The sequence below is a fragment of the Pan troglodytes genome, chromosome 15, assembly GCF_028858775.2.
Source record: "Pan troglodytes isolate AG18354 chromosome 15, NHGRI_mPanTro3-v2.0_pri, whole genome shotgun sequence".
Lineage (NCBI taxonomy): Eukaryota > Metazoa > Chordata > Mammalia > Primates > Hominidae > Pan > Pan troglodytes.
This window is the reverse complement of record NC_072413.2, coordinates 85,730,656-85,758,271: the sequence shown is the minus strand read 5'-3', so window position 1 is coordinate 85,758,271 and position 27,616 is coordinate 85,730,656. Positions and strand designations below refer to the sequence as shown.

The 27,616-nt window shown below is 42.6% G+C and overlaps 1 long non-coding RNA gene across 2 annotated transcripts in view; it reads left to right on the top strand.

Moving 5' to 3' along the window:
• Positions 1-27,616, top strand: part of LOC107968323 (uncharacterized) — a 245,353-nt gene that overhangs the window by 55,595 nt on the left and 162,142 nt on the right. Inside the window, exon 1 of one of the 2 annotated variants that reach the window (XR_010150991.1) lies at positions 26,650-27,083. The exons of the other annotated variant lie outside the window; for it this stretch is intronic. This is a non-coding gene — a long non-coding RNA (uncharacterized LOC107968323). Of the gene's footprint in view, positions 1-26,649; positions 27,084-27,616 lie in introns of those variants that run through there. 2 annotated transcript variants of the gene reach the window in all.

Sequence of the window (27,616 nt, the reverse complement as noted above, 5' to 3'; positions counted from 1 at the left end):
TGCTGGGTTTTGGACTTGCATCGGGCATGTAGCCCCTTTCATCTGGCAATTTTCTCTCTTTTGGAATAGGATTATTTACTAAATGCTTGTATCTCCATTGTAACATGGAAGTAACTAAATTGTTTTGGATTTTATAGGCTCATAGATGAAGGGATTTGCCTTGTCTCAAATGAGACATTGGACTTTGGGTTTTTGAGTTAATGCTGGAATGAGTTAAGAATTTGGGGGATTATTGGGAAGACATGATTATATTTTGAAATGTGAGAAGAACATGAGATTTGGGAGGTATCAGGGTTAGAATGATGTAATTTTGATGTGTGTTTCGTCCAAATCTCATATTGGAATATAATTCCCAATGTTGGAGGTGGGGCCTGGTGGGAGGTGATTGAATCATGGGGGCAGATTTCTCACAAATGGTCTAGCACCATCTCCCTTGGTACTGTTCTCATGACAGTGAGTGAGCTCTCATGAGATCTGGTCATTTAAAAGCATGTGGCACCTCTCCCCTCTCTCTTGCTCCTGCCCTGGCCATGATCATAAGTTTCTCGAGGCCTCCACAGAAGCTGAGCAGATGCCAGCATCATGCTTCTTGTGCAGCCTCCAGCACTGTGAGCCAATTAAACTGCTTTTCTTTATAAATTATCCAGTCTCAGGTATTTCCTTATAGCAATTAGAGAATGAGATAATACACAAGGAAATGAAAGGAGGTGGAGTTGGGACAGAATTGTGGGCAGTAAACAAGATTTTAGAAAACAAGACTTTATGCTAAGGGCAAAGGAAACTATTGCAAGGTTTGAGGTAATGGAGTCACAGGTTGAGGAATATGGAGAATGGATTGCCATGGGTTAAACCATTGCTGTGGAAATAGGGAGACTGTGTGGAGGTTAATGAATTAGGCCAGGTGAGAGAGCATAGTGGTTTAGATGGGGTTAGAAACAATGGGAATGGAGAAAAATAGTTGAATCTGGGATGTATTTGGAAGTAAAGCCAATAGGACTTCCTGATGGATTGGAAGTGAAGTATAAGGGTCAGAGAGAAACCCAAGATGTGTGCTAAATTTTTGGCTTGAAAAACTACCTGAGTGATCGATCATTCCATTGAATAAGGGTGGGTGGACCGGGATAAAGTAGATTTGGGGGGAAAATTAGGAATTTTATTTGAAATATGCTTAGAATATTTTATGTCAATTGAAAATATTATGGTTTAGGTATTTAGGTAGATTTGCAGGCAAATTGTGTTTTCTATAGAGTTTTAAAAACCAAAAGAATATTTTGAGGAGTTCTACCATTCTGGAATTCTTATGCTGGAAACTGCAACTTTTGTTCAATCCTTTCTTATTTACAAATATGAGCTCCTCAACGAGTTGGTGATGGAGCTGGCCCTAGAGCTTGAGCCTATTTACTTGTATCTGAAGAGTTATAATCCTCATTTGACCTTCTCTCCATTCCCAAGATTTTCTCCATAATTAAAAAACTTAGGAAACCTGAAGCCTAAGAATGCCTTTTGGATAACAGGAAGATCATGTTTTCATGCAAATGAAATAAAGAATGCAAAAATGAATGAGGGGTGAAAATGGATAAAGTGCCAAGCTGTGGAAGAATAGATTTTCCTAAATTCCAACAGCTTAAGGGATTGTTTGCCCATCTGTGTTTATTGGGATTGCCAGGGAAAAACAGATCATGTGATCATGTCCAAAGAGCAGACCTTGTCAGATATGAAATAATTATTTAAGCATGTATTATTGAGACCCTGTCTGAATCCATATTTTGCAGCCTGAGGGGTGAGGAGTGACCAGGGAAGCCGTTAGTGATTGCTCAGAAACCAATACTACAAATCCTGAACAAAACTGTTCCATAAAAATCTCATTACTTACCCATGTTTTCTCTGAATCAGCATTCTGGGCACTGCCGTAGATATCCTGTAAATTACACACTTGTAAATTACCCATTTATAACATCTGTCAGTGGCAACTACAGAAGCAGATGATTTTTTTCCCTTTTGCCTCAGCTCTGTAGCAGCTAGCTTTTAGATTTTGTTTTGATTTTTTCTGAGCACCCTTGAAGACCTAAGACATATTACTGACTGGCTTGAAAGTATCTGGGACTCTGTTGCAATTAATCCAGACTGCCTGTTTGAACCAATTGTGGGAGACATTGGAAAACAACCGTGTGCCAAGAATTGTGCTAGGCTTTGGGAATGGAGAAGTGAAAGAGACAATCCTTGACAAGGGTGCCAGCAGAGAGCTAGGAACATCAGTGAAGACAGTACGGCAATATAAGAACTAAGGCTATGCAAAGGGTGTTGATGAGAATGGAGGAAGTACTGAACTCAGCTTGGGTAATATGTAAGGAAGGAGAGGTCAGGAAATGATTTAGGCTGGGCACGGTGGCTCATGTCTGTAATCCCAGCACTTTTGGGAGGCCAAAGCGGGCGGATCACTTGAGGTCAGGAGTTTGAGACCAGCCTGGCCAACATGGCAAGACCCTGTCTCTATTAAAAATATAAAAATCAGCTGGACGTGGTGGCAGGCACCTGTAATCCCAGCTACTTTGGAGGCTGAGGCACAAGAATCTCTTGAACCTGGGAGGTGGAGGTTGCAGTGAGCCGAGATTGTGCCACGCATTCCAGCCTGGGAGACAGAGTGAAACCCTGTCTCAAAAAAAAAAAAAAAAAAAAAAAAAAAGCTTCAAAGGTGACACCTGAGCACCCTTCTATGCCTCTGGTTGGAACAAAATGATGCAGCCACTTTGGAAAATACTCTGTCAGTTCCCTAAATGATTAAACATAGAGTTACCATATGACCCAGCAATTCCACTCCTTGGTGTATACTGAGAGACATGAAAACATAGGTCCACACAAAAACTTGTATACAAATATTTATAAGAACATGATTCATAGTTGCCCCAAAGTAGAAACAACTCCAATGTCCATCAAGTGATGCATGAATAAATAAAATGTGGTATCCATATAATGAAATATTATTTGAACCTAAAAAGAAATGAAGTACTGATCCATGCTACAATGTAGATTAATTTTGAAAACATTATGCTAAGTGAGAAAAGCCAGACACAATAGGTCACCTATTATATGATTCCATTATTATAAAATGTCTAGAATAGGCAAATCTATAAAGACAGAAAGTAAATTATTGTTTGCCTCATGCTGAGGAAGTGGGAGGACTGAGGAAATGCAGCTAAGTGTGCAGGGCTTCTTTTTTAGATTGTGTTCTAAAATGGATTGTGCTGATGGATGCACAACTCTGAATATACTAAAAGCTCTTGAATTATACAGTTAACTGGGTGAATTGCACAGTATGTGAATTAAATCTCAATGAAATTGTTTTTTTTTTAAAAAACAATTACTTCTTAGAATGAGTAGGAGAGAGGACATTACTACAAGTGACAATAATGAGTGAATTTACCCCATCAGCAAGTCCTTTTTGTTTTATTTCCAAAATGCATCTTGGGGCCAAGTATGGTGGCTTGTGCCCATGGTCCCACCTTCTTGGGAGGCTGAGGCAGGAGGATGGTTTGAGCTCATGAGTTCAAGGCTGCAGTGAGCTATGATTGCACGATTGCACCCCAGCTTGGGCGACAGAGCGATACCCTATCTCTAAACAAACAAACAAAACCAAAATGCATCTCACTTCTCTCTAACCCTATTTCCACTGCCACTCTCCTCTTCCAAGCCACCGTTTCTCATCTTGACCACTGTGGTAGCCTTCTAGTTATTTCCACTCCTGTCCCCTGTGCTGGACAGTCTAGTGGCAACACAGGACTGCTTCTCCCTCTCTGAAGGGGCTGAGAGTGTGGGAACCTGATTGTTCAGAATTCATGCTGGGGCGCTCTGGTTGGCTTTGTGGGAGGCTGCAGAGAGGTGGTGTCGAACCTGCTCCTGTGTCCCTGGCAGATGACATCAGGGAGGTTCTACCAGGGGCTGCCCATTGTCCTTCTGTGAATCAAACTTCTAGGTGGCATCCCAGGCCACTGGGACCCCTGGGGATGGTCTTCAGGGTTTCCTGCACTTACTGGTTTCCTGAAAACTCATGACCCTTCTCTGACTTCAAACCCCTAGACCTTCTAACAGTCCTTTTATTTCTCATTTCACTTCCATTTCTGCTTGAGGTACACAGTGTGGTTCCAGTCTTGCTGATTCATGCTGCTACTCTCTATTCTCCGTACAGTAACCAGTGTCATATTTTGAAAATGTCAGTCAAGACATTTTACTCCCTTGCTCAAAACTCTCTAACAGTTCCCGTGACTTAGACTCAAATCCACATTCCATGCAAGACTGTTTGTGATCTGAACTCTGCCTCCTCTTCCTCCTCATCTACTAGCTTATACCTGACTATATCGGCCCTTATCCTTTACCTCCCGTGTGTCCAGCCCGTCCCCATTTGAGAGGCTTTTCACATGGTGTCCCTTCTGCCTGGATCCCTCTGCTCAGTTTTTTGCAGGGCAGTTCCTTCTGTTACCAGGTCTCAGCTCAGGTGTCTGTTCTCAGAGAACCTTTTCCAGACCACCATGCTCAGTACCACTGCTCTTCTCCATCCCATCCTCTCATGACTCTGAGTTATTTTGTTTATGAATTTCCTTTCTTGTTTATTTCCTGTTCCTTTCCTAGAGTGTAAGCTCTATACAAGGGAGGCCTTTGATTCATCACGGCATGCCAGGTCCAAGCACAGTCCCTAGCACCCAGAAACCGCACACTCTCATGCAGAGACAAGGAGGCATGACAGAAAAGAGAGCATTGAGAGCACATCATATTTCGTGGTTGGAATTCCACAGGGTGGATGTGATGGTGGTGGCAGAAGGTGAACGGTGAGGCTACAGAAGAAGACAGGTCACATGGGGCCTTGTTATTTCTTAGCTGCGTAATCTTAGAAAAGCCATTTAATCTCTCCAAACCTCCAGTTCTCCATTTTTAAAGTGGAATTTCTAAAACCTAACTTATGGGGTTTATATGGGTGGATTAAATGTACTCATAGACATGAAAACCTTATGAAAACTACAAAGCGACTTATTCATATATTTAGTATTTAATATTACCATGAATCTAGAGTCTAGGTCCAGGAAAGTCAGAGATTAAAAAAGATGTAGTCTCTGCCCTTGAGGAGCCCCCTGTCTGGTAAAAAGGAGAGACCCACAGAAAGTCATAAAACATGTCTTATATGATGATGACCTGAAGCCCTCTCAGCCCTGGGGTGTGACTGCTAGGTGTTTCTTATTACACAGTGGCAGTTTGCTTTGTGTCTTTATCAGTGCTGGAACCTCCTCCAGGAGAGCGAGCGGGCTTCATGTCTTTTCCGCAGGGTCCATGGGGTCTCCTCTGGATCCACACCCCCAGGAGGCCCCTCAGGCTCAACTTCAAAACGGTGGGATTCAAAAACCCTGGGCCTCCAGACCTTGTGACTTGGATTTCTTTCTACAATGGATGGGTTCCTTATTCTCACATCATCTCCCCTGATGCTTACTCAATCAATGGCCATTTGGATATGACTCAGCCTTTTTTTCTGTATTTTTAAAATTGCTATATCATAATTGTAAATATTTGGGGGTACATGTGATATTCTGATACGTGTATAGAATGTTTGTAAAAACAATACAGGCAGAGCAAAATTTGATAAGTAGAAGAGAGTTTGGAAGAGGAGACATAAATGCATTGGTGAAAGAACATAGAATTAAACCTGTATATAAAAAGTTAACCAATTACCCAGATTTGATGAGTACAAACTACTGTGACCCTCCACGACTGGGGACTCTGTTTTAGACCCGTTTAGGTTTCCAGAGCCTACTCATGTCCACAGATGTCTCCTCTAGAGCCCCTCCAGAATTTTATCCCTACCCTGTAATTGTTTTGGGCCCAGTGTATGGCAGCGTGCATGCTTCTAAGCTTGTTTTGCCACTGGACCCAGAACTCTTTTAGGGCTTGGACTTTGTCTTGGTCACCTTTTACCCTTTGTCACTGTGCATGTGCCTGGTGCAGAGTGAGAAATCATTGTTTACGGGATGGCTGCTGTGTGGATGGACTGTGGGGATGAGAGTAACATCAGACCCATCCTCTGCACTGCATTGGATTGAAGTAAAAAGGTCAAGCAACCAGGCTCTTTCTCTGTCTCTCTAAAACCAGCCAGGATAATACAGCTGCCTGCAGGACCTATGGGTAAAGAGGAGGAGATGCTATGCTTCACTGTGTGGTTTATAGTTTCACCATTGCTCAATGGCTTTGGTTCTCTCTTTTAATTGGGGGGTTGAGGGTCTAAGCAGGGTTGATTATTTTCCCTGCTTCTGACTCAGCCCAGGATTGGAACAGCAGCTGTGTCTGAATGAGAGAGGCGATGATGCTGGTGGGGATGAAAGGAGAACAAGGGGATGGGTTTTGATTAGAAATAAAGAAAAAAAAATACCAGGGAAGTGTTTTCTTCAAAGATTTATAACATGTTCACTCAATAAGCCTTTATTTACTGCCCAAAGCTGATTTCTTTTGAAAAATTACTTTGGCATATAGTCTATAAGTAAAAGCAACTTAACAGATTGGAAAATTGTAAATAAAGAAGAACTTAGAGAGTAGTTGTCTCTTATCCAGCCTGTGTGATTTTTTTTTTTTTTTTTTTTTTAGTGAGGGTTGGGGTGATGCCTGGGAGAATCAATCCTTTTGAAAGCCAGTAGGAATGTGTTTGTGCTGACTTGGATCTGAGGCTGCTGTTGTAAAATCTTCATCTTTTACCTAATGATGCCTCCTTCTGATTGGCTCTTCTTTGGAAATAATTTTTTACCCCCTTCTAAGTACACATCTGACTGTGCATTTGTCACAGTGTTGATCAAGGGCTCTTTTTTCTTTTAATAAATGTGTCATATCCATTCCAAAACATTCCTCCTATAATTAATAACAATAAAACCTGGTTACCTGTGGAGAGCTGACACATTAAAAAAGACCCAGGGAAAATACAAGATGGTACCAGCAGGCTAATCACAGGGCTCTCTGCCTTCTCCTCCCGCCGCCCAGACTACACTTGCTACCCGGAGACCCTGTTTGCCTTTGGGGACTGCTTTTCCCCTCAGGGCTCCTCTTGATGATGTATTTAAATAGGACAATTGGATTGCAGTAAGATGATGCGTCTCATTTAGGAGGGGAAGAAGTCATTTTGTTCGGGTTTCCTATTTTGAACGAAAAATGATTCCCAGTTTGGTGTAGTCAGATTGTTGTTGTTTTCACTATTTGTCCAATATGTTAACAGAGGCCACTCTCCTATGGTGCTGTGTCCAGAGGCTGGCTCAAAGGGACTCTTCTTTCTAGATGTGAGCTGGAAAGTGCACAGCTCATGGCTGGTACATAATAGGTGTTTAATAAACAGCGAACAAACAGATGAATCCATTCATCTTTGTCTGGATGAGAATTCCTTGTGTGTTCATTGTGATGGGTGTGGAGGAAGTTCTTTTGGCAAATAGTGTCGGTAGAATCATCATTTGAATGTGGCAAGTTAGTCTAGCTTCCTTGATATCTCAAGTCTCCTCCTCTTCCTCCTCCTCCTCCTTCTTCTTCTTCTGTCACTCTGTTCCCCAAGGCTGGAGTGCAATGGCACTATCTTGACTCACTGCAACCTCTGCCTCCCAGATTCAAGGGATTCTCCTTCCTCAGCCTTCCAAGTTGCTGGGATTACACGCACCCACCACCACGCCTGGCTAATTTTTTGTATTTTTTAGTAGAGATGGGGTTCGCCATGTTGGCTAGGCTGCTCATGAACTCCTGACTTCAGGTGATCCGCCCGCCTCGGCCTCCCAAAGTTCTGGGATTACAGGCATAAGCCACTGCACCCAGCCTCAGGTTTTCTTAAATGTCATATGTGTCATTCATTATGGATTGATGTTTAGAAAGACTCTGATAATTGGTTTATGTTTATGCAGACAAAATGTGTCTGGAAGAATACCTGAGGCATTGGTAACAAATGGTAGTTGTTGCTGGGGAAATAAATTGGGAAATTGTACAGATGGGAAGCAGACCACGTTTCACTGTATAATCATCTTGCATTATTGGGATATTTTTCCATGTGACTATGATGCCTATACTGGAAAAACAAAATACTTAACATAGAGATGTATAAAAGAAAGACTCTAATGGAAATCTCTATACACAGACATTCATATTCATTCTTTCTTTCCCCTCTTCTTTGGACTTTCCTATATTCTTCCCCACATGAAGTAGAAAGTGGTACTCAGTGGGTTTACCTGAAAACTTGAGACATGAGGAAGGCTCAGAGAAGGTAGCCCAGGATATGGACTTGCTTTTGGACCGCCCCACAAAATGAGGAAGAAACCTGGAAGTCACAGTCTGCCTGGCTCCAGACAGCCTGAGAGGATAGAGGGTCCAGTATAAAGGCTTATGAAGATTATCAGTAGAACTACACCATCAGCTCTCCCTGTTCTCAGGCTGTCAGACTCCTACTGGAACTACATCATGCACCATTGGTTCTCCTGGTTGTCTAGCCTACTGATTGCAGGTCTTGGGACTTGTCAGTCTTTATAAACATGTGAGCCAATTCTTTAGAATGAATCTGTTTTATATGACCCTCTGTGAGACCAGAACTTGAAGAACAAAGGCTTATTGGTATTGTCTCCAAGAAAATGGGAAACAAATTTGTTCGTTTGTTTGTTGCGTCGTTTGCTTTTTGTCTCAAATAAGAAAAGAAATTGCCTTTTTCTAGAAAGAACCTAGTTTTCAAGAAGCAAGACCCTTAGGCCAAGAAGGGAAAATGGTTTCTTTCACTATGCTTAGAAAAATCCATGAGAGTGGGAAAAATAATCCTACTTGTTCAATGCTTACCCAGACACTCACATGGTTTATCTTTAATTCTCACAATAGCTCTGGAGAAGGGATTAATGTTGCAATCATTTTCTTTTTCAGATGAGGAAACTGAGGCCATAGGGAAGTTAGGTAACTTCCCCAAACTAGGTCCTAGAGTTAGCACCCAGTAAGATTAGGATTTAAACCCAGGCAGGTTGACTCCAAACCCATGGGCTGGACCTCTGGGGATGTTGTTTTGTGTTTTGTGCAAGGTTGGACCGCCCAGGAGCTTCTGTGACAGTTTTGGGTGACACATCTGTCTTTGCCACTTTCTAATTGCATCGCTTTTAATGAGTTGTGTAACCTCACCTGGCCCCCTTCCCACTGCCTCCTAAGCGTGCTGGCTTGCTTTCTGCATCTTCTTCTGCTTTCATCTCAGGCCCTTTGCACTTTCTCTTCCTTCTGCGTGAAAAGTCCTTCTTCACCTTCCTTTCATGGCTGGCCTCTCATTATTGAGCACTCTGCTTAAATGTCACCACCTCTGTCCCACAGCATCCTGGCTGAAGTGGTAATAAATCACACTACTTCATCCCCTTCATAGTGCTTATCAATACTTAAAATCACCTTCTTTATTTGTTTAAATGCTTATTTTTGATTTCTCCTACTAGAATGTCAATTTCTTGTGGTGATGGACTATGTCATTCATATTCACCACTGTTTACTTGGCATATAGAACCATGCCTGGTCCATAACTGTTGCTCAGTAAACATCTATAAACTGCCTGACTTCCTGGCCCTCAATTTATTTACAGTTATAACATTGAGATGATATTACTAACTTCCAACATCGTTGTTAGGAATTGTGGGAATCCAGGCATCTAGCTCAAAGCTCTGTACTCGATAAACAGTAGCTGCTCTGCTGGTCACTGGCTGCTTTTCTTCCCACTACCCAAGATCTTGAAAAACTTTTTCACCAAATGCAATCTTAGCAGCAAATGGGGCCCCCAAAGCATTACCTTACCTGTCCTCAGTCTTGGGGAAAATAAATCACATTTTCTGTTTAAGGGTGATGTAACATCACCAGAAAAGAAACTTTATCTGTGTAGACCTATCCACCACTTCTCTCTTCACCCCTTCTTGCATCTCCCTCCCTGGGAAGGTGCTCAGGTTTACCATGTGTTATAATCTCCACTGTATTTCTGTCTGCCATGATGATTGATCTTTGGCTAACAAATCAGCTTGGATGGCAGCACTGCTGCTGTCCTACTCTGCCTTTGATCCAAGGTGTGGCTTCTCTGTAAATCAACACAGGGAGATGATGCAGGCTCAGCGCTGCTTGGGCACAGCTTCAGGAGACTTCTGTTTCCACAAAGCGGTGCTCTGTGGAAGAGGTTGCAGCTGCCCCTCTACCGCTGTCTTCTCCAGGGGAGGTGGCAGCATTTTCCTTTGCCCTAGTATTAGGGCCAGAGTGGATTTGTGCTTTAATGTCTGCTTCCTCTGCCTCCTTGAACTCTTATAAATCAGAACCCAGCACAGCACATAGGTCAGGAAGGGAGGGCTTCCTGGGGTTTCAGTTTGGCCTTACTATGACTAATTATAATAATAAAAGGCTTGAAAAGGGTCTTTGAACTTATTTTTGGTGGTTAAAATAGTGATACTTTGTTATGGACTTCCTCCTTCCTCCCCGCCCACAGTTCATGCCATAATAACGAATCTGTGGGGTCAGGGTCATTTGTATGATCTCTGGTAGCACCATAGATAGAACCAGCCACCTCTCATAATAATGATGATGGTGATGAGCCCTAACAGTTATGAAACCCTACAGGTGCCCTGCACCATTAATCACTTTACATATTGATGTATTTAATCTTCTAGGAATTGTGAGGAAAGGAAATAGGTCAAAGACCCATTTGGTGGGCAAATATGAGACTGTAAAACAGAATTCTGGTTTTAAAATTCAGACAGGGCAGGGACCAGCATTTATCTAGTACCTACACAAGATTCAGCATTTTTTTCTAGAAGATATTCTGCCCACCAACCCTGCAACTTAGGACACCTCTTATCTAAATGTTCACAGGTAAAAATGGAATCTCAAGAAGATTTAGTAGCATGTCCAAGGTTTTACACTGTTGCTAAGTGGTAGAGCTGGGATTTAAATCAGGTTTGTCTGACTCTGAACTTCAGTTATGGATAGAAAGGGTCTGAACAGGGTCAACCTTGCATTTAGACGATAGGGTAAGAAGTCCACCTACCAGACAATTTTCTCCTCTGAGGCTTAAAGTTTTCTTCTCTTATTAACAAAAAGGCAAACCAATCTCCACACACCCAAGTCTAAGAGTAAAATTAGACAAGCTTTGGCAAAGCCCCATGAAGCTGAAAAGATTGAACTATTCAAAGCTTTCACTTTGTCATTATTTCAGCTTCTAAACTTGTCATCTTTATAGTCTATTGAATTAATAAAAGAAGTGAATACTCGTTGACACTGACAGAGCAGTACACTGCATATTATATAAACTGCTATGTGCAACTCCATCTGCTTGCTATAGAGACACAAATTCATACTTTTTTGCCATTCTAACCCATAATCGTAACCTAACATCCATTCAAATTAAAGCACTGTAACTCTTTTTAGGAGTAGGGGGAGAAAAAACCCTGCTGCTTTTTACTGGCTGATTTATTGTTACACGACAATATTGGGTATATTAAACGTTAATATTGGTGCTGTCTTTTTCACCATAAGTCTTGTGCTGAGGAGCTGAGAAATTATTTCATTTTAAAATGGACATTTATTGCACTCTATAGGCAGGTATGTAATTCCTTTCTCTAAGAGATCTGTGGAATATTTTCCTTCTGAGGTGTGAGAACTTTTGATTTGCACTTGTTGTGTCATTTGGGCGCAAAAGAAGGGTGATTTACTGTTTCCATTGGCAAAAATAATATTCTGTTTGTTTCTGCATCATTTTCTAACACCCAGTATTGACAGTGCCTCACAGTTTACTAGGCAGAGAATTCAACCTTTTACTGTAAATGTCAGGGAGAAGGAATGGAAAAAGAACTTTGAATTTCAGCCTAATGTTCAAATGGGTCCCCAGTCACACTGGAAAGAGATAATCCAGCTCTGTCAGATAGTGCTACAATGCAGCTGTTCTTTCTAGCTCATTTCTTGGAACCACTAAAACTCTTTGGAGAAACCTGGCATCCTTCTGATCCTTACAATGGGGTAATTCCCAGGATGATGTATGCTTTCATCAAACACCAGGCATCTTCTGCCATTGCTACTTCCCACCCACCTATTCTTTCCTTTCTTCTCTACTCTGATCTTTGATCATCAATTTTAAAAAGTATAGTCAGTGTTTGAAAATATAATGTGGAGGTTTAGACATATACTTTCTGGAGAACTCTATGACACAGACATGAAAGAGACTATTGGTTGCTGATCTAATGCTAATTTTATTTTTCTTCTTCCTTAGTTACAAAAGTTGATTTTACTTGGAGTGGCAATATGCTTGCCTGAGATATATATTTCCCAGACTCCATTACAACTTGATTTGGCCATTCTGGCTAATGAGATGGTGTAAGGGAAATGGCTGTGCTTTAGTCAGGAGTAGGCCAGGCTGGCCTTCTGGCACAGCTTGATTCAGTGGGTTTGGAGGGCAGGCGCAAAAAACTGCACATTATTTAATCATGTCATGTGAGGTGCATTAGGTGATCACCCACATAAGCTCATGCTTGGCTCAGAGCTACTATTGTCTGTACAAGGTAGAATTACTCTGCTTACCCTGTACATACAGTTTGTTCATGCCCAGAGAGAGAGTAAAGCATGTTGAAACCATCAACGATTCCTCGAGTGTTTTTCCAGCCGCCTGCCACTCGCCCACCGACTCCCCTCGGACCTCAGTTAGAGCCTGACAGGTGGAAATAGAAATTATTGGATAGAGCCTCTGGAAAACAAAACTGTGAGGCAGACCATTGGTGAGGGCCATATTTGCCTTTCCCTTCTCACTTCTACTTTCTGCCGGATTGTGGACAGATGGCTGGGTCTCTAATAGCCATGTTGAACAAGGAGGCAACCTTTAGATATTTTAATAAGGGTAGTAGAACAGAATTACAGAAGAAATCTGAGTGCCTGATGAGTTAGTGAAGCTACTATTCCAGTCATGAACCACCTACCTTAGGACTTTTATTAAATAAAAGTACACTCTTCTAATTTATCTAAGCAAGTATAGTCATGTGCTATTACTGGCATCTGGGGGAAGCTGGTCACCATGTTCTGAGGACATTCATGTAGCCCTGAATGAGGTCTACGTGGTGAGGAAATGTGATTCCTTACTAACAGCTAGCATTGACTCGCCATTTTGGAAGTAAAGTCTATCATCTCAGTTACGACTTCGGTGACTGAAACCCTGTCTGGTAGCTTGTCTACAGCCTCATGAGAGACCCAAGCCGGCTAAGCTGCTCCTGAATTTCTGACCCTTAGAAACTGTGTGAGAGAAGAGGTTTTATTCTTATTTTAAGCTGCTATAGCAATATATAAACAATATAGACTTGAATATTAGGTTTGCATTCTTATGTATGTATTTAAAAACTGATAAATCACATAATGCAAAAACCTTGACATTCAGAAACCTTATACATGAAAATATTCACCATGGCATTTAAAGTCTCCCCTTTAAAAGGCATCATAGGTAAATATGATTATGGTCTTAATAGCTTTTTAGCTATTCTTACAAATATAGCTGATATTAATCCTCAGGTATTTCACATTCTACTAAATAGGCATTTTTCTTAACTACCATATGGCATTTCAGAACCAGATTATGAAACCCATATTCTCTTCTCTCCATTACTATTATGCACACTTCCCAGCTCTGGAAGGCTGGTGGCCCATTGGACACCAGGTCATAGGGGACTAAAGAGCGTTTCCCTCTCCATAATGACACTTGGTGCTTTGCAGGGAAAACCAGCCTTTGGAAAGGAGCAGGCCTTCCTAATATCAAATTCAATTTAATTTGAGGGAATGAACCTGCCTTCCCAATTTAAAGTGAAGCCTGCGTGGTTAGCCGCCTGAGTTCCTGCAAGGTGCAAACAATCATTACTTCTCCAGACCCCTAGCCCTTTTCCTGTTTTTTATAAACACTTATTTAAGTTTCCAGACACCTGACTTAGCTTCACGATGGCCAGCAACTTCCTCATAGATCATGAAACTCAACTTCAGCTCACTGCCTTCTGAAGCTTCTGTAATCTTCCATTCATTACATTCCATGTTGACCGCTGTGCATTGTAAAAGTTGCCAGCCCAGCTGGAGAACATGACATGTAGATCTCTAGGTTCCTTGAGTTGCAGCATCTTTTAGTTTGGGTGTTAAGTTTCGAGATCTGGGTTTTATTAGTCATTTGATTGATTAACTGCCTATTGTTTGCCCTACCCACAGTCTGTCTGTCTGATACATAAAGTGAAGCTGCAGGAAAAGAGCTATTCAGTTTTCACTGAGTTAGGAAAGCCATGCTAGTGGCAGGTGAAGGGGACAGCAGAACATTTCTGGGACAGTCCCACCTTTGTCATAAGACCTGACACAGACCAAGACTGTTATATCCACAGGGCGGTTCATTAACACGCATTTAAAACCTGTCTATTTACTCCGAGAATCCAATTCTGACTACATTCAGTTGGTAAATATCAGAGCTTTCAGCAGAGTAATGGCAAATCATCCAGCTGAATTTACTCAAATTCCCCTGATTAATCCATCTGACTGCCCAACCAAAGCTATCATTATCACTTACACAGTGCCTTTTAATTTGGATTTTGTCATCCTCCTCCTTCTCTTTCCATTTGTAAGCACATGCTTGCAGGTTGAAAAGTTGAGGATTCTGACCCAATTCTCGTTTGATTGGATTTGCCTTTTTCTTTCGTCTTCTTCTTCTTTTTTTTTAATTAAAAAGGGGATGTTTAATTATGCAATATGCAAACTTCTGAAGACAGAGAGGGAATCATCATTAGTTTAACTCTGGGCTAGAAACATTCAGAGGCTGTGTAGATATTCCTGTTCTTACCTCTTTCAAAGCTACCTAGTCATGTGCCTTCATAATAGTACTTAATAGCTATGTTATGGGGCAGACACAGTTGGATGAGAAATTAGGAGTTGGAGTTGAGCAATCAGAGCTCCATCTGCTGGATGGAGGGAGCAGGGCACTTGTGGCCAGGTTTATCGGCTGTCATCCTCAAAGTTAAGCAATCTGGCGGCAAGTCTGATTGGAAAGGCTTTTTTCTTCCCCCTTCCCCATCTTTTGGGAGTAGGATAGGTGTAGCAGACTAAGGAAAGCCTTGCTGTGTTAAGATGCTGTTCTGCTCTTAGTAAACAGATAACATAAAGAGAATCATGTACAAGCTATTCTGTTCATTGACATTAAAGGACAACTGGTCATTTTTCTTGTATAAACGGGAATCTTATTTTCTGTTCTCATCCTATATCCAAGGTAGCAATCTCAAAGCAAAATGAAGTAAATGAGTGAGCAATTCAGATGCAATTTATTCCCAAACTCAGTTTATGTACCTGTATCAACTTCACCAAAGCCACTATCAAAATAATATATAAATACACGTATACACACACTGACACACACAAATCAACATATAAATGCATATTTTTTTTATTCTTCTATCTCATCTCCCCTGCACCTTTCATTCACTGTTAAGGGAAATGAACTCTAACACACTGATGGTTTTTGACTGAGATGATGTTGAGTTAAAAAACTGATGGTTTTTGACAGAGATGATGTTGAGTTAGGACTAGTACCTAACTTACAACTCGTGAAAGGTTTAAATCCAATCATTTATCAATTAAATGAAAAAAGAAAGTTACTGATTGGATGCCAAGCTCTTGGCACTGGGAACAGAGAGGTTGATGAAGAAGTTCTGCCACCAATTATGGAGATGACTGACTAGAGTTGGATGGAGATGACATATGAAGGAATCAGCCAATAAGATAATTATAAGAGTATAGGAAGGCCGGGCGCGGTGGCTCACGCCTGTAATCCCAGCACTTTGAGAGGCCGAGGCGGGTGGATCATGAGGTCAAGAGATCGAGACCATCCTGGCTAACACGGTGAAACCCCGTCTCTACTAAAAATACAAAAAATTAGCCGGGCGCGGTGGTGGGCGCTTGTAGTCCCAGCTACTCGGGAGGCTGAGGCAGGAGAATGGCGTGAACCCGGGAGGCAGAGCTTGCAATGAGCCGAGATCGCGCCACTGCACTCCAGCCTGGGCAACAGAGCGAGACTCCGTCTCAAAAAAAAAAAAAAAAAAAGAAAAAGGAAAAAAAAAGAGTATAAGAAGTGCTATGCAGAAAATGAAACTCATGGATATATAGAGAATAATGGGGAGGAAGTGGAGAGAGGGAATGCTATGGAAGGATTCTCCAAGGTGGTGATATTTGAGCTAAAAAATATAAATTGTGTAGCCCAGTGCCTGGTAGTTGTAAGAGATCCAGTAATCCAGTTATACTTAGAATTATAAATATAATCATCATTTCTTCTACAGTCAGTAGAGTTCACAACCTGAAGGTGATCGTAATTACCCCCCTGGCCACTTTTCTGTGGCCTCCAAGCAAACAGTAAAGCAAAGTGCCCAGAGAAATTGCCTTTGTCATCCTTCACCTATAAATAAGACATTGGTGTTGCTAGAAAGCAGAGAACTGGACAGTCCATGAATTCAGAGTAAACACTAAATTATCCTTGACAGGAGGCTTCAGATGAAGATAATTCCTCCCAAGATCCTGTGATATGCTGAAATTCCCTGGATATTAATAGAGTTGAAATTGACTCATTTCTGGGTAATAGCAAAATGGGTCCTTCATTGTAGCTACAAATGCACTTAAGGTATCATCCCCAGTTGTGAGCAGGGATCATTCTGGAGAGCTCAGAAAAAGAAATGTCCAGGGAGTCATGTAGATTGACTCTGCCTGTGGCCTTGTTTTGGTGAAGGACCCCAACATTTAGATAACAACAGAGCCTGGGACATCTCATTGAGGCCCTCGCTCTACCTCACACCCACAGCTGGGGCAGTCACCAGCTCCTACAATTGTTCTTCCTTATCATCTCTCCCATTCTGTTGGCTTTCTCTCCACCCCCTCTGCCATGGCTTCCACTAGTCTTCCATCAGCTCGCTCTCTTTAGTCTTCCCTGACTGCAGTCATTTTAGAAATAAGGTCTGTAAAGGCACAAACCAAAACAAAAGGGAGTACTCCTTTTTGTATACTCTATAGTAATGATTCCTAAATTACAGACCGAGGACTCCTGGAGCAATGGCTAAGGAAATATTGCAAGAGAACCCTGGATCTGTGGTCTGTGGAATAGATAAATATTTTTATTAAGGCATATATATATTTTCAAATATATGTAAATGTTGTTTGGATCATAAGATGCAAATTTAAAGTGTTGTTAAACTCATAATTGATTCTTTCAATGTATATTTATTAAATCAATAAATGCTAAAAATAGATCGTTTTTGAATCCCACAGGGATCCATAATATTTCCATGTATAAGTGGGTCTTCAAACTTAAAAAAGGAGCTTGGAACACCATCATGAGGCACAAGAGCCATGATTCCATTAGCACCTGGCACAGACACCACAGGGCTCAATAAATGCACAAGCCAATTGAGACCAGGGCCTTGTTTCCAGATTTTTAGTGGGACCAGCGATTCTGCCCTCCTCGAACTAGGTCAAGCAATGTAAAAGCAAGCTACCCGGGCTTCTACTAGCCTCAGGTGCTGAGGGAAAATCTAATCTGTGCCCCATTTAGGTACCGTTTTAGTCTTGGATGTTTGGTGGAGCAAAGTATGCTCAGTTAATGGAACAAACACAAGGGGATTTTAAATGGCAGTTTTACAAATTTGTATTCCTGTGAAAGTTTGTGTCAGAGCTGTTACCATCTCTGCTTGTTCTGTTTATTCAGCATGAATGTCTGGAACATGCAGTTGTTCTGCTGGTTTTTATCAGATACGCCATCCCAAGGTACCACGGGGAATATCTTCATTATTAACATAATAAGAGGGAAGCCGGCTGCTTGCAGAAACTGCATATTTCTAGAACTTATGTTATGTTACATCCTGGCTGCTAATTAGGACCCAGCTTACAGTGGCAGGATATCAAAGAAAGAAATGATCCACATGGACACCGTAGAATGTTCTGACAGCATCCAGGGTGCCTGCTCAGTTCAGAGTTTGCCTGCAGAAGAAAAAAGGTCAGAGGAATGGGACTTAACAAGGGGCCTCCTACCTGTGGATTACAGCAGTCTTTTTGGTAGCCCAATAGCTGAGCAAACATGTGCTCACCTCTGGTGAGAGACCACTCACCTGTGCCTGTCCTTCCTCTTCCATTTCATCCCAGCATGATACGATCATTTCTTTGCTCACTAATGCACTTAGCTTCTTAGAGGGGCCAGAAAAGGACAGTTGTAAGAGGAAGGGAAGGGATTTTTGCCCCTTCTGGTTTGTCCTTAACATTTTCATTACTGTGATTAAAAAACAATTATATGCAATGTAAAATACAATATTATAAACATTCAAAATAATTCCCAAGTACATAAATACAAAGTGAAAGTTCTCCTTCATGCCCCTGCTTGATCCCACATTCCCCTCCAGAGATAACCACACATCATAGCAGTTTGTGGTACACCTTGAATCCATTTAGCCACAAATTCTAATGTATAATATTCTTTTTTCAATGTACACAAATGGAGTGACACTGTTTATATTGCTTTTGTTATTTACAGTATCTTAAAAATTTTTCTCTGCCATGAAATGTATTGTCAATATGCTATACAAACCATTTGTTATAACTGTCTTAATATTTCAGTTATAGATGTATATATTATAATTTGTTTGACAATTCCTTTATTTACAACTTAAAAAAAGCCTTAAATGAAGGGCCCTACAAAATTTTTTTGTATTTTCTCAGCCTTTTAATTTTCTAGTTCCTGCTTTTCCTTAATATGCTAGCCTTAAAAATGGGCTCCCAAATATGTCCATGTCCCTAGAACCTGTGAATGTTACCTTACATGGCAGAAAGTACTGTGTAGATGTGATTTAGTTAAGGTTCTTGAAATGGGGAGATTATCCTAGGTTATTTGGGTGAGCTCTATGTAATCACAACAGTCATTGTAAAAGGCAGGCAGGAGGAGTCAGAGTGAGAGGTGAAAACACTGTGATGATGAAAGCAGAGACTGGAGTGATGAGGCCCCAAGCCAAGGAATATTGGCTCTCCTGGAGCTTCCAGAAGGCCTCAGCTGTGCAGACACCTTGATTCCAGTCCCAAGAGACTCATGTTGGTCTTCTGCTGTGTTAATCCACTAAGTTTGTGGTGATTTGTTATGGCTGCATAGAACACTAGCACACTTGACTTAAATGGTTCTATCTTTGAATAAATGGTCATACCTTCTTACCAATGCTAAAAGATACTTTTGGAAAAATAATCTTGACTGTCATACAGATGTAGAAATGAATACATACTAGAGATTTTATTCATGAAGGATCAGGCAGTGATAATTACCGGTTCACATAAAGAAGGCCAAGCAGCACAAATTTACATGGAGTAAGAAATGTTGAAACAAAACTGTTTTTTTTTTTTTTTCTTCACAGAGGGAGTGAGAGAAGTCAAACCTCTACCACACTGGACAGAATTTGCATGTCTATCTCTTACCTATAAGTTACAGAGTTATCAAATATCTCAAAAATAATGAAAGTTGAGAATCAGATAATTGCATGGGTTATCTAGACAATAAATGATTTTCCATTGAAACACAATTTTTTCTATACCATTATCATTTTAAACCAGGGATTGGTAAACTACAACCTATAGACCTGTGGGCCAAGTCTGGCCTGCTGCTTGTTTGCACAGCAAATAAGCTAAAAATAGTCTTTATTGATGAACATTTGCAATTGATCTGATCATAAGGAACACAAACTTTGAGTCCCAAGTCAAGTGAAAGGTTATCCCCAAAACAAAGAATTCCGTTTTTCTCATTAGTAGACCTGTATTACAAAAATTTATACTTATCAGTTGTTATTATACTTTGAATTTTGTTAATAAAAATCTAATTAAAATGTGTTCTTTCTTGTTATGTATGTATGTATTTTGGATTTTGCTTCATCACCTGAAGAGCCCAAGCTGTTTATTATCTGGTAATTTATAAAAAAAGCTTGCCGACCTCTGTTCTACTTTTTTTTTTTTTTTTTTTTTTGAGATGGAGTCTTGCTCTGTCGCCAGGCTGGAGTGCAGTGGCGCGATCTCGACTCACTGCAACCTCTGCCTCCCAGGTTCAAGTGTTTCCTCTGCCTCAGCCGCCCAAGTAGCTGGGACTACAGGCACGTGCCATCACACCTGGCTATTTTTTTGTATTTTTTTTAGTAGAGACGGGGTTTCACCATGTTGGTCAGGATGGTCTCGATCTCCTGACTTCGTGATCCGCCCACCTCAGCCTCCCAAAGTGCTGGGATTACAGTAGGCGGGAGCCACCACACCGGGCCTACATCTTTATTTTGTTAGTTTTTCCTATTTATTTTATATTCACATCTCAGTATATTGGTTTGCTGCTTAATTACGAAGCATACTTATTTACCCAAACTGTTGGATAATTTCTATCTATTGTCTCTTGTTGTCCCATGAGTCTCCAACAGGCTGTCTGATGACAGGTGCCGTCATCTGGGGTGTGGGGGACGAGGGGACGGTTACAGTGAACCCACAGAACAAAAGGGTCAGATTTCTAGCTTTTCAAATATGAGGAAAACTGAAGGATTTGGAAAAGTACATCATGAAGAATGATTGGTTCTCATCCCCTGGGTTAAAGTTTTGGGCTTGGAGAGGGAGAAGGGTAAAGAGATGATACAGAGAATATGATAAAGATGGGGGGCTGGTGGCTCCTGCGATGAGGGAATGAATCCCATGTGCAGGGACTGTGTGGACAGGAGTAAAGCACCTGGCCAGGAACCCCCTAGTCTCCCTTCCCAGCCTGTTTCTAGTGCTGGGGAACCCAGGGGAGAAAAGTCACTGCTTGTGGATCACCTGATTTTCACTGTATTTCATTTCTTGCCCCACCAAGTTGAGAACTGCCTCAGTTGATCTTCTAGTCCACCTCCTCATCCTGTCATCAGCACTCACTCATGAGCCATTAACCATTAAATCTGACTATTCTGTGTGGCTATCCCAGCCCCTTTTGTTGTTTTTCCTCACAAAGTCATTCCCCAAAACTAGGACAGGACTCTTCATATTTTCAGGAGGTTGTGGGAAAGAAAATGTCCATCATACCCATGAGCTTATCTGAATCAACTCGAGCTCCTTCCTGACTTCTCAACAGATACAAATCCCATGGGGCTGGCCCTCCACCAAGCCTTTCCTATTTTTACTATCTCTATTAGTCAGGGCTCTCCAGAGAGACAGTGTCAATGGGATATGGATCGATATAGATAGGTAGGTAGGTAGATAGATAGATAGATAGATAGATAATAGATAGATAAGAGGCTTATTAAGGGAATTGGCTCATGCAATTATGGAGGCTGAGAAGCCCTACTGTATTCATCTGTTTTTACACTGCCGATAAAGACATACCCGAGACTTGACAATTTACAAAAGAAAGAGGCTTAATTGGACTCTGAGTTCCATGTGGCTGGAAAGGCCTCACAATCATGGTGGAAGGCAAGGAGGGGCAAGTCCCATCTTATGTGTATGGCGGCAGGCAAAGAGATAGCTTGTGCAGAGAAACTTCTGTTTTTAAAATCATCAGATCTTGCGAGATTCACTCACTATTATGAGAACAGCTCAGGAACCACCCGCCCCCATAATTCAATCACCTCCCACCAGGTTCTTCCCATGACAGGTGAGAATTGTGGGAGTTACAATTCAAGATGAGATTTGGGTGGGGACACAGCCAAATCATATCACCTATGATAAGCCATTTGCAAGCTGGAGAGTCTGGCATGCCTGCAGCATGGCTCAGTCTAAGTCTGAAAGCCTCAGAACCAGGGAAGCTGATGATGTAACCCTCAGTCTGAGGCTGAAGGCCTGAGAACATGGGGAGGCCCTTGGTGCAAGTTCTACAGGCAAAAGGCCAGAGAGCCTGGAGTTCTGATGTCCAAGGGCAAGAGAAGAAGGATGTTCCAGCTCCAGGAGAGAGAAAGAAGGAACTCACCATTCCTCTGCCTGTTTGTTTTAACTGGGCCCCCAGATGATTGGATGCCTGTCCACACTGAGAGCAGATCTTTCCCACTCAGTCTACCAGCTCACATGCCAATCTCCTCTAGAAACATCCTCACAGGCACACTCAGAAATAATGCTTTGCCAGCTCTCTAGGTTTTGCATAATCCAGTCAAGTTGACACCTAAAATCACACTACCTCTATTCATAAGTCTGAGAGGGATCCATTTTACCTGTGGCCCATTGATTTAAACAGAAGGTGAGGGGCAGTTTAATGGATGCTTGAGTTGTAAAGGCCAAGACTTGCCTTTTAACTCTTGTCTCCAAACTGCCAAACAATTTTCTAGTCATAATTTTCCCAAAGACTCATCTTCGTACTACATGAAGTGAATGCTTGGTGTTTTGGAATTTCTTCTTCTGTTTACTTATATTGAGCATATCTGTCAGGGTATAGTGAGAAGGCAGAAACCACACCAGTAATTTGAACAGGGAAAAGTTAATGTAAAAATTATTAACTACTAACACATGGTTAACTACTAACACGTGGTTAACTACTACAAGAGGTTAAAAAAAAAGGCACTGTGGAATTAGGAATACCAAATTCAGCAAGAGAAGCCACTATTTCTAGAGCTGAGGGAGAGAACACACACAAAAAACTTAGGAGATCCAGTCTCCACCCCCACATATATTCATGAAGTTAAGCTTCAGAACTTGATGAAGAGGTATTTGTTACCACAAGACCATGCAACCTGGTGGCAGTGAAGAAATCTTCCAGAGGGCTCAGGCTAGGGCTAGTTTGTAGGAACAGCTCACTAAAGGGTGGGGTTGTCTGTAGCTAGTCCACAGGGCCAGTATAATGGTAGCCAAGAACTTCACAGTAGAGTGCCAGTGGGTCAGAGCTGGTTTCCATGAAGCAGCCTATGGAGTGAGTGGCAGAAAAACTCAGAGAGTGAGCGCTTTTGGCCTCTGGCATACTGGTCCTCTGGAAGCTGTTCTGCTAGGAACAAAAGCACAACAGAATTGGAAATAGAAGCTCCTTCCCTTGCCATGGCCAGGCAGCAGGCATAGGAGAACTGTTTACAGCGTCCAGTTCCAGTATCACAAAGCAGGGCAAAGACAGCTGGATTGGTAGCTAAAAGACAATACGTGATAACTGTTGCATTCACCCAAAACAAATAATGAAAAATGAAGTATCATGATTAATGAGATAAGAAGAATGTGCAGTGGGCTGAAGGCACAGGCAAATGTTTAAGATTTGGAATGCAATTTATTGTTCTACAACTTGCTTTTCTCATTTAAAAATATACCGTGGACATCCTTCATTGTCAGTGCATATAGATCTCTTGCTTTCTTTTAGTAGCTGCAAGGTATTCCACTGTATGGATGTCCTAGAATTTAATTTACTATTTTCTTACTGATGGACATTGAGGTGTTTTTGAAGTTTTCATTAAAATAAAGACATGCAGCAAACACATTCTTGCTGTTTTACTTAAAACTAATATATATGCATAAAAACATTCTCAAGGGATATACACCTAAACATTTACAGTGGTTGTCTTCGGAGATGGGAGAGCTTAAAGACTGTATCTTTCTACTTTATTCATAGCTGTACTGATTAAATTTTTTATAAGAATATATCATTTTTTGTAATTAGTACATTTAAAAAAGATGTTTCAGTGTTGAAAGGAAGTGCAATTTAATTAAAAGTTGTAAACTGCCACTGACATTCTGTTTAAAGGCTCAGATATTCATATGACAAACATTATTTTGGCTCTTTTGGAAGGAGCAACAGTTGTTAGCTGTTGTTTCAGGGTCTGATCAAAGCAGTACAGATGTGTTTTCAGTGGCTCATTATCAGATATTGTGTCTAGATAGCAGGGAAAATCTTTCCTCTTATTGAGACATCTTTCCAGGTGTTCAGGATGATGGAATCTGAGGAGAAAGGCTGACTTTCTTCACATTTTCTCAATTGCAATTTCCCTGCTTCTTTTAGAAAAAAAGGCTCAGCACTGTGAAGACTGATTGCCACCTCCCCCTTCCCCAGCAATCTCGTGGAGATCTGGTCAGAGAAGCTGTTCCATCTCCCACAAACCTCGTGGCTCAGAAGCAGAGGTGGAGGCTGCAGACCTCATGTCAGGACTGGGTCCACTAAAATAAAAACAGTCCCCCTAGTCTGGATGCCCTGTGTGCCTTGCAACTGAGAAAATGTGAATGAAACCATGAAATACTATGCAGCCATAAAAAGGAAGGAAATTATGTCTTTTGTAGGAACATGAATGGAGCTAGAAGCCATTATTCTCAGCAAACTAACACAGGAACAGAAAACCAAACACCACATGTTCTCACTTATAAGTGGGAGCTGAAGAATGAGAACCCATGGACACAGGGAGGGGAAAAACACACGGGGGCCTATCAGGGGGTGTGGTGGGGGGAGGGAGAGCATTGGAAAAATAGCTAATGCATGCTTGGCTTAAGTTCTAGGTGATAGGTTGATAGGTGCAGCAAACCACCATGGCACACGTTTACCTATGTAACAAACCTGCACGTCCTGCACATGTACCCCAGAACTTAAAAATAAAAATGAAAATAAAAAATATTAGATTTGAAAGGGTTTCATTATCTAACAAGAGCTCTTTGAATCTTACAGATAAACTCCTTTTCCTGACATCTGCCAGTGAAAATTCTGCATCAGGGTATAGTCTGTGTGACTAGCTTTGTCTTGATGAAGGGTTTACTCCCTGCCCCAAAGGGCGATTGGAAGCAAGGCTGGACCTGTGTGTGTGTGTGCATGTGTGTATGTGTGAAGTCGTAAAGGAACCTGGATAAGTGCAAATGGAGACTGCACAGGAGTTGAGGCCTCGTGCTGGGACACTCACCTTTGTTGGGTGTGCACTGAAGCTGCAACACCTTTGGGATTTGGGGATTGCAGATGAGGTCACACTTTATTTCCTCCTTTAACAGACTTCTAGTGACATTCAGGGAAGGGGCAGATGTCCCTCCTCCAGCTGGCAGGGCAACAGACATTAGGAAGGAGGACCACAGTGGGAAGACAATAAATACCACGATGACAGGGTTTTCTTGGGATAAAAAAAATATCAGCTGTAGCTAACACAGGCAAATAATAACCATCATTTTGAGATAGCAAGATTTGGCCTTCAGGCCCTTTGCTTTCTCCTTGGCACTGAAAATAGTCCTTTCTGTGGGGCTTGTCAGATGTTTTCGAGCATCCTGCAGCTACAAATAGCGGGGCAGTCTGCCTGGTGGGATGGACCTTTAGCCTGACCATCACCTTGTTTTGTAAGCATTAAAAAAATAAAGAAAGAAAAAGGATGTGAAGCACTTGAAGAGACAACCACTTTCCTTTCTGGCATTTCTTTATTTTGCCCAAAGTTTCTTTTCAGTGGAATCATACTAAAAACTTCTTAATGTCAGAAGCATGAGGAAAGCACAACAATGAATACAAATTAAATGTTTATTTGGGAGCAAAACCTTGGGGAGTCAGATGATTTCAGAGATTTTTCTGTCTTTTTTACTCCTCTACCATTCTCAAAAGGGATGCCGCCGATCCTCTTTACAGAAACACTGGGGAATACAGTGTAATTAATATTTGTGCACTAGCTAGACCTGGCATTTGCAGCAGAACGTAAGGACAGCATTATTCAAGAAGTAGAACGGAGAGGTGACAGCCTGCTGGCAGCCCTCGCTCGCTCTCGGTGCCTCCTTGGCCTGGGCGCCCATTCTGGCCGCGCTTAAGGAGCCCTTCAGCCCCCCCGCTGCACCGTGGGAGCCCTTCTCTGGGCTGGCCGAGGCCGGAGCCAGCTCCCTCGGCTTGCGGGGAGGTGTGGAGGGAGAGGCACAGGCGGGAACCAGGGCTGCGCGCAGCGCTTGCGGGCCAGCTAGAATTCCGGGTGGGCATGGGCTTGGCAGGCCCCACACTCGGGGCGGCCGGCCGGCCCTGCCGGCCCCGGGTGGTGAGAGTCTTAGCACCCAGGCCAGCAGCTGCGGAGGGTGCGCCGGGTCCCCCAGCAGTGCTGGCCCCCTGGCGCTGCGCTTGATTTCTTGCCGGGCCTTACTTAGCTGCCTCCCCGAGGGGCAGGGCTGGGGACCTGCAGCCCGCCATGCCTGAGTCTCCCCCTGTCCCCCCCATCCCCCTGCCGTGGGCTCCTGCACGGCGGCCTGAGCCTCCCCTACGAGTGCCGCCCCCTGCTCCACGGCGCCCGGTCCCACTGACCGCCCAAGGGCTGAGAAGTGCGGGGCGCACGGCGCAGGACTGGCAGGCAGCTCCACCTGCGGCCCCGGTGCGAGATCCACTGGGTGAGGCCAGTTGGGCTCCTGAGTCTAGTGGGGACTTGGAGAACCTTTGTGTCTAGCTAAGAGATTGTGAGTGCACCAATTAGCACTCTGTGTCTAGCTCAAGGTTTGTGAACACACCAATCAGCACCCTGTGTCTAGCTCAGGGTTTGTGGATACACCAATCGACACTGTATCTAGCTAATCTAGTGGGGACGTGGAGAACTTTTGTGTCTAGCTCAGGGATTGTAAATGCACCAATCAGCACCCTGTCAAAACGGACCAATCAGCTCTCTGTAAAACAGACCAATCAGCTCTCTGTAAAATGGACCAATCAACAGGATGTGGGAGGGGCCAGATTAGAGAATAAAAGCAGGCTTCCTGAGCCAGATGTGTGCAACCTGCTCGGGTGCCCTTCCACGTTATGGAAGGTTTGTTCTTTTTGTTCTTTGCCTTAAATGCTGCTACTGCTGCTCGGTCTTTGGGTCCACACTGCCTTTATGAGCTGTAACACCACGAAGGTCTGCAGCTTCACTCCTGAAGCCAGTGAGACCACAAACCCACTGGGAGGAACAAACAACTCCAGACGCGCCCCCTTAAGAGCTGTAACATTCACCAGGAAGGTCTGCAGCTTAGAGCGAGACCACAAACCCCCCAGAAGGAAGAAACTCCGAACACATCCGAACATCAGAAGGAACAAACTCCGGACACGCCACCTTTAAGAACTGTAACATTCACTGCGAGGGTCCGCGGCTTCATTCTTGAAGTCGGTGAGACCGAGAACCCACCAATTCTGGACACAGAACGAATCAACCAAGGATGGAAAGGTGTGTGAGGCTAATGAAATAGCCATGGATGTTTATTTGGGAGCGAGTGCAGATCAACACTCTCCAACTGTGCCTCTGGCCGCAGGGTCCCCTCCTTGCCAAGCAGGCTGGGTGCTGATATTTAGGCATTTGAAGGAGGCCACAGAGAACTCACCTGTTGGAGCTTGAGAAAACAGGGCTGCTGGGTCAGGGGAAGTACTCGGAATCTCTGCTCTGTTGAATTCCTGTCAGCAGCCTCAGGTTATGGGTGAGCTTCCCACCACGAACAGGTAGACTCCGTAGCCACCTCTCTGGTTCCAAATTCTGGAACCAGAAGTTGAAAAATGACTTCTGCTGTTTTGGCATTTCCCCTGCTTTTTCTGGCTTAATTGGCTTTACTTTTCTGTTCTACCTTGTTGGGTTATGGGCTACACAGCTGCCCAAAGAAATGCTCTAATTGTGTTGAATCACAGCCCCAAATAACAACCACACAGCTTTTGTTTTAAAGTTCAAAGCTCTTTGGTATTTTTTTTTTTTTTTTTTTTTTGGGACGG